The following is a 7,640-nucleotide window of genomic DNA, read 5'->3' on the forward strand; positions in this document are numbered from 1 at the left end:
TACGTAATTATAGTAAACGTTAAGATAAATGGGAGACAGACGACGAAAGTAGGGTAAGTAACAAAAAAGGGTTTATTAAAACTTAAAAGTTAGAAAAGTTAGGGGCGACGTCGGTGCCTGCGGAGAAAGCTCCGCCTTCTTCAGGACGAAATAGCTAAATTTAGCTATTTCGTCCTGAAGAAGGCGGAGCGTCCGCCGTAGGCACCGACGTCTCCCATAACTTTTATAACTTTTAAAGTAGCACAGAAGTCATTTCTAACACCCTGCTTTCTTCCTATAAAACTGTTAAGTAGGCCAGTAAGATGCACCACGCGAAGTAATTCACACCACAGGGTCATAATCATCGCAGAAATTGAATTTAAAGTACACCGCAGAAAGCGACCGTGCGCAACGGCGTTGAAGAGCAGTACCAGCCTGTGATCTGCCGGGAACCTCGCGCTGACGCTATAACGAGAACGCTCGTTGATTTGTATAGAGAAATGTTGTCTGCTACTCCTCTGTCGTCTGCTACTCGGCTGTTCGGGGTTCTGAAAAAGCCTTTCTCCTGGCTCGGTAATGATTCGGCCGCTCCTTCTATTCCCAATTCTCCGGGAGAACTGGCAAAACTGGTTTACGGCGGCAAAGGGACAAGGCGCTGACCCCCACTGACCGCCGAACCAGAACAAGTTGTCCTTATAACGTCATCGGTGACGTGGCATCATACCTTCTCCTCCTCGTAATACCCGGAGTGGCGAGTTAAGGGTGAAGGCGCGGACCCATGTTTATGTGAGTTTTGTTCTGGGAAACAAATTACACACATGAAAACCTTTAGCGTCATTTGCTAAAATGACACACACACTTTCATCAGACGTCTTAATCTGAAAATTTTTTGGAAGGCTGTTAGTTTCTGACACCCTGCCGGGTAGGCTGCAGTTGCAGCGATCAAAGAAACCGACAGGGTAATGCCACTGGCTTGCGTGGCTGGTCCCCTCGGCCACCCCTGGGTCTGTTATCGGCGACGGGTTCCGGATTCCGGGAATCCTCCGCGGACGCAGCCCTCGTTGGTTTCACACGAACATGAGACGAGGCACTCATTGACTCGTAATAGCGACCGTGGTGAGTACGGGACAGTGTTCCCTGAGAGCCGTGTCGTCCTTCGGGTCTTTCGTTATTTACGACCCTCGTGGCATACGTGGGTAAACGTGTAACACGTGTGCCGGCCCATCCACACGTATGTGTATATATTTGTATGATACTGTTGCGCGTCCTGGAGTGTGTCACGAATTGACAGTTCGTGGAATTTGCCTTGCACGTGACTGGGTGTCCCGTGGGAGAGTGGGAAGATGAACATGTATATAGGGAACCGCCAGACTGGTTAGGGGGTCTTTGGATTGAGAGTACTATGAAATAAAGATCGTGTATAGTCTCCACGCCTGGGCCTGGCCTGTCTCCTTGCGACTCCGCGACGGACTTGCGGCTGCACCTGACCACCATCCCATCACCACTACCACCACCCCGTGAGAGGGAATCGTTAACTGGCGCAGTCGACAGGATAGGTGGAGCGTCAACAGCAAGGACAGCAGAAGTCAGCCAGGACTGAGAGGCGCCAAAGTCCAGAAACAGTCGTCACATAGGAGCGACTGGAGGAGAAATATCTTCGAACAAGGCGATAGCCAGCAGGTGGGACGGCATCTTCGGGAGAGGTCCACAATCGAATATCACGGCGAAGTGGCATCGGAAGGAGAGACTTCGCAGGCCTATAGGTGCAAAAGGGTCGGAGGTGTCTGATCTCATCGTAGAGTCCCTGAAGCAGAGGTGGAGCAACATAGCAGCGCTGGACGGTATCGGAAGGAGAGGTCCACCATCGTCTGTGGAACGACGCGACGGAGCGACGCCGAAGAGGATGACCCTGATTTACTAACAAACAACCAAGGGACAATTATACAGTGTCCATCCTTGAAGTGGAAGGGGATCAACGTTGGACTGTTGAAGTCAACGGGAGAAACTGTGTCTCAGATAGGCTCTTTGCGATATCCTTATTAGAGATTCACCATGTCGGTAGTGACGAGGCTAGGCGCAAAGAAAGGAAACTCAGATACAGATGAGGGCGACATTGTTGGCGATGCTCAAAATGTAGAGCATGCAACGAATGATGATAGCTCCGGAGGAAGTAGCGACAGAGAAATCGAGAAGCTACGACTTCAGTTAGAGATTGAAAGGATAAAGCTTGCGCAGATTCAGGCGGGAGGTGACAGCGGCTATAAGCCTAACACGGAACACAGGAGTAGAGTAGGCGAATATGCCAGAGATCTACGTGGGTTTTTGACGGCGATGCCCGAATCAGAAGCTCTAGTGCCTGAGTGGTTCGTTAGCGTCGAAACAGTGTTCAAAAACTTTGGTGTGCCGGAAGATATACAAGGCACGGTACTGTTGGCGTACATCAATGAAAAAATGAGGGCAGTGATTGCGCGGCACGGCAATGGGACGATTCTTTTGTACCCCGAAGTTAAAGAGAAAGTGCTAGCCGAACTGCGTTTAACGCCGGCCGAATACAAGAGACACTTCTATCAAGCGAGAAAAGGTGACTCGGAGTCGTGGGGCCAGTTTCTGACGAGATTGTCAGCTCTCTTTGACCATTACACGGCCAGCCGTAATGTAAAGACACTAGACGACTTGAGAGACCTAATTCTGGTCGACAGACTTACGTATGTAATGTCGGATGAAACACGCTCGTACGTAACGCTCGCAGACACGGGAAAATGGCACAGACCCAATAAAGTCGTCGAAATGGCTGAAAGCTTCGAAGAAACTAAAAGAGGGGCGAAGCAGCGTAGAACGGTAGCACCAGCGACTCAAAGGCGGCCGCCTGAAGCAAGGGAGAAAATTATCCCAGGGAAAAACAATGCTGGCAGCTGGGTTCCGATGCCGACACGCGAAATGTCAGGTCGTGTGGTCCATTGCTACAATTGCAAGGAAGAAGGCCATTACTCTAGGCAATGCCCTCAGACTTCAGCGAAAGAAACAGGAAGTAGATGTAATGAGCCACGGGTTCGACAGAACGACGGTTCTAAGTTGGTTGCTAAGGTAGCGCTATTGCACGGGGATCAGATGAGCTCGACAATTGAAAGGGCGAAAGAGGGTGTGACCGCAGATCTAGTAACGCTTAGAGTAGGAGATAGAGTTGTCAAAGCTCGTCTTGACTCGGGTGCAGACACAACGGTGTTGAAGCGGAACATTGTTTCGTTTCCTGATAGCGAAATTGAAAGTGGTGAAATAAGACTGAGAGGTGCTTTCGGACACACAGTTGGTGCTCAGCTGATGGAAATACCTCTAGGAATAGAAACAGAGGATGGCTGTGGACAACAGGTTCTAACGTCGTGTGCTGTAACCGAAGAGCTAGCGCAGGGGATAGACGTGTTGATAACACCTCACGATTTCGAGGAGATACGAAATGTAAATGAAGAGCTGGGTAGAGAAGTTGCAGAGTTAGCAAGCATGGGATCGATAAGAATCGATCAAATAAAATGTCGGGAAACGACTGACGAGGGTGAGGTAGATGAGGAAGTAGAGCAAAATCAAAATGCCTCTATTAATGTTGTCAGCAGCGAGATTGACGCTGAACCCGAAATAAGAAGTGAGGAGTCGCGTAAGTTTGCGGCGGAACAAAGAGAGGACGTATCCCTAAAAGAATCCTGGGAACACGCTAAGGAAGGGTCGCACGGCATGATTGTAATCGATGGGTTGTTATACCATAACGACCGCACTGATTACGGTGACTGTAGGCAGTTAGTTTTACCGATATTCCGTAGGAACTAGGTACTAACCCTTGCGCATGACTCTCCATGGGGAGGTCATTTTTCCCAGATGAAGACAAAACAACTAGTTAAAAGTGCTTTCTATTGGCCTTCGGTGGCAACGGATATAAAAAGGTATTGTCAATCATGTCACGGGTGCCAAATGTTCTCTAAGGCCAGGAGTACCGATCGCGTCCCGATCACTCCGTTGACTAGACAAGAGGAGCCGTTCAAAGTGTTGTATATGGACTGTATCGGGCCCCTAGATCCCCCGTCAGCACGCGGGCATCGGTATGCGCTGTGCATAGTAGATGTTTGCACGCGGTGGCCCGAATTTAAACCACTTAGGTCTCTAACGGCTAAGGCTACATGTCAGGCATTGGTTGATGTGTTCGCGCGATATGGCGTGCCCGAGACCATCTGTTGTGACCAAGGGACAAACTTCACCAGTAAGCTGACGCAGGAGTTAGCAGAGAGAATGGGAGTACAGATGAGATTTTCGACTCCCGATCACCCGCAGAGCAACGGACTCGTTGAACGTTGGAATGGGACGTTCAAAGCGATGCTACGTCATGTTGTAGACGAGGAGGGCAGAGAATGGGACCGTTATATCCCGTGCCTCCTATCGGCATACAGGGAGGTACCGAATGAAATCACAGGAGTGTCACCATTTCAGTTGATGTTTGGTAGGGCTCCGCATGGTCCTCTCGGCATCTTGCAGCAAACATGGGCGGGCGATTGGACGCCACCGACAGGGCTAAACAAGCCGGCTGGAGAATATCTAGGTCAGCTCCGCGAGCGAATGTCTAAAATGTCCAGAGAGGTATCCGAGAGGGTGCAGAGCGCACAGGAGGCGACGCAGGTAGATACAACTTGAGGGCGCACGCGAAAGAATTTCAACCCGGCGACAAAGTGCTGATACTCGAGCCTGAATCAGCAAGCAAAATGAAAGCAAAATGGAAAGGTCCGGCGGAATTAACGGAAAGGGTAAGACCTGATAGTTACAGGGTCAAAATGCATGACGGCAGCGAACGCTGGGTACATGCGAATAAATTGAGGAATTATATTGCTCGCGTTAACGCGGTAGGAGTTATATTCGGCGAAGACGTTGAATTTGGAGAAGTAAACACGTGTCCAGTTCCTACAACACAAGACTGCCCCAGGGTAGTAGATAATTCCGTGAATCAGCTAAACGCTAAACAAAAGACAGAATTGGACGAGTTGGTAGCGGAATACCACGAGGTGTTCAGTGAGAACCCGGGAAAATGTAATGTAAGGAGCCATCACATACGCTTGGTTCCTGGAGCAAAGCTTGATCTACAAAGTACCGGTAGCGTTGAGGAGCGAAGTTGACAAGCAGGTTGAAGAATTGCTACGATGGGACTTCATATACCCCGTCGAAAGTAATGTTGCGCACCCTGTAGTATGCGTATCGAAAAGGGATGGCACCATGCGCATGTGCGTCGATTACCGGAAATTAAATACAGTCACAGAACAGGATCGCTTTCCGATGGAAAACATAACTGAACTTATCTATAAAGTGTCAAAGTCGCGCTTCATATCTGTATTAGATATGACAAGAGGGTACTGGCAAATTCAGATGGACCCTGAATCGCAGAAATACACTGCCTTTGCCACCCCTAGTGGTCTCTATGCGTGGAAGGTGATGCCTTATGGGCTTCGGAACTCAGCTGCCACATTTCAGCGAGTGATGAATGGTTTACTAAGGCGCCATAGAGATTACACGCGCGTGTATATTATGACATTGCAGTTCATTCCAGTTCATGGAAGGAACATGTCCGACATTTGCGAGCAGTTCTCAGTACACTCAGGGAGAGTGGTCTAACTGCGAACATAATGAAATGTCGATTTGGAGAGCCGAAAGTTAAATACTTAGGTCTTTGGGTCGGTTCCGGCGCACATTCACCGGATCCGGATAATGTCGTGTCCATAATGAAATTGCAGCCGCCGACTGACAAGAAAGGGTTAAGAAGTGCGCTGGGTATGTTAAACTATTATAGGGAATACATACCTAACTATTCAGAACTAGTACTCCCGTTGACCAACTTGACCAATCGGCGCGTACCAAATAAGCTGCCATGGAATGCCGAAGCAAAGAAGGCGTTTGAGGTGGTGAGAGAGAAGCTGGCTAAGATCCCAGAGCTGGTGTCACCAGACCCGCGTCACGGATATACCTTGACCACGGATGCATCCGAAAAAGCTATGGGTGCATGCCTGTCTCAGAGAATTGACGGTCAGGAGAGACCAATTGCCTTCCTGAGCAAGAAGCTGTCCGATTCACAATCTAAATGGTCAACAATTGAGAGGGAGGCATTTGCCATAGTATGGATACTCGGGCGTCTGGATACGTAGCTGTTTGGTGCAAAGATAAAGGTGCTCACCGATCACAATCCCCTGGCATATTTAGCACGCTCGTCTCCAAGCAGCGCACGCCTATCGCGCTGGTCTCTGGCGCTCCAGAAATATGAGCTAGAAATTTCCCATATAAAGGGATCGCACAATAAATGTGCCGACGCGTTGTCGCGGTTAGATTTTTAGTTGTGCCAGATTGGCTACCTAAAGACATGGTGGGTTCCTTGTAAGTGTCGTAAAAGGGCCTTTCCTGACGGTGTATTAAACTGTGTAAAAAAAAAGTGCATTGCCGATGAAAGTTCTGTACAGCGTTGGTACTATGTGTATAACTTGTCAAGTGTATCATTTACGAGTGCAAGCTGTATAATACGCAGAAACTCTTTGTGTTGTGTGTTGCACTTTCCAGAGGCCAGTGCAATACATTTTTGGGGGGAGGGTTAGTTTCTGACACCTTGCCGGGTAGGCTGCAGCTGCAGCGATCAAAGAAACCGACAGGGTAATGCCACTGGCTTGCGTGGCTGGTCCCCTCGGCCACCCCTGGGTCTGTTATCGGCGACTGGTTCCGGATTCCGGGAATCCTCCGCGGACGCAGCCCTCGTTGGTTTCACACGAACATGAGACGAGGCACTCATTGACTCGTAATAGCGACCGTGGTGCGTACGGGACAGTGTTCCCTGAGAGCCGTGTCGTCCTTCGGGTCTTTCGTTATTTACGACCCTCGTGGTATACGTGGGCAAACGTGTAACACGTGTGCCGGCCCATCCACACGTATGTGTATATATTTGTATGATACTGTGACGCGTCCTGGAGTGTGTCACGAATTGACAGTTCGTGGAATTTGCCTTGCACGTGACTAGGTGTCCCGTGGGAGAGTGGGAAGATGAAGATGTATATAGGGAACCGCCAGACTGGTTAGGGGGTCTTTGGATTGAGAGTACTATGAAATAAAGATCGTGTATAGTCTCCACGCCTGGGCCTGGCCTGTCTTCTTGCGACTCCGCGACGGACTTGCGGCTGCACCTGACCACCATCCCATCACCACTACCACCACCCCGTGAGAGGGAATCGTTAACTAAGGCCCTCTGTACTCTTGACTGGCTTTGCACTGGGCTTTCAGAGGCGTCTTAGGACACCCTGACGGGAGGCATCACGTGCCACGTGACCTTCTGACGCCATCCGCTCAAACGTTGCCTGCCTACGTACTGCTGATGATGTCCCAACAAGGCCGAAACAGCTGTCCAGTACTGGCATGGCGACGTTTGACTTACAAACATATGCTACACGTGCAGCCAAAGAGCTCTTGCTAATTTTCTTTTCCCTTATATATATATATATAAGGAGAAAAAAATTTAGCAGGAGCTCTTTGGCTGCACGTATAGCATATGTTTGTAATTCAAACGTCGCCGTGCCAGTACTGGACAGCTGTTTCGGCCTTGTTGGGCCATCATCAGCAGTACGCAGGCAGGCAACGTTTGAGTGGATGGCGTCAGAAGG

Source organism: Ornithodoros turicata, chromosome 5 (genome assembly GCF_037126465.1).
Source record: "Ornithodoros turicata isolate Travis chromosome 5, ASM3712646v1, whole genome shotgun sequence".
Lineage (NCBI taxonomy): Eukaryota > Metazoa > Arthropoda > Arachnida > Ixodida > Argasidae > Ornithodoros > Ornithodoros turicata.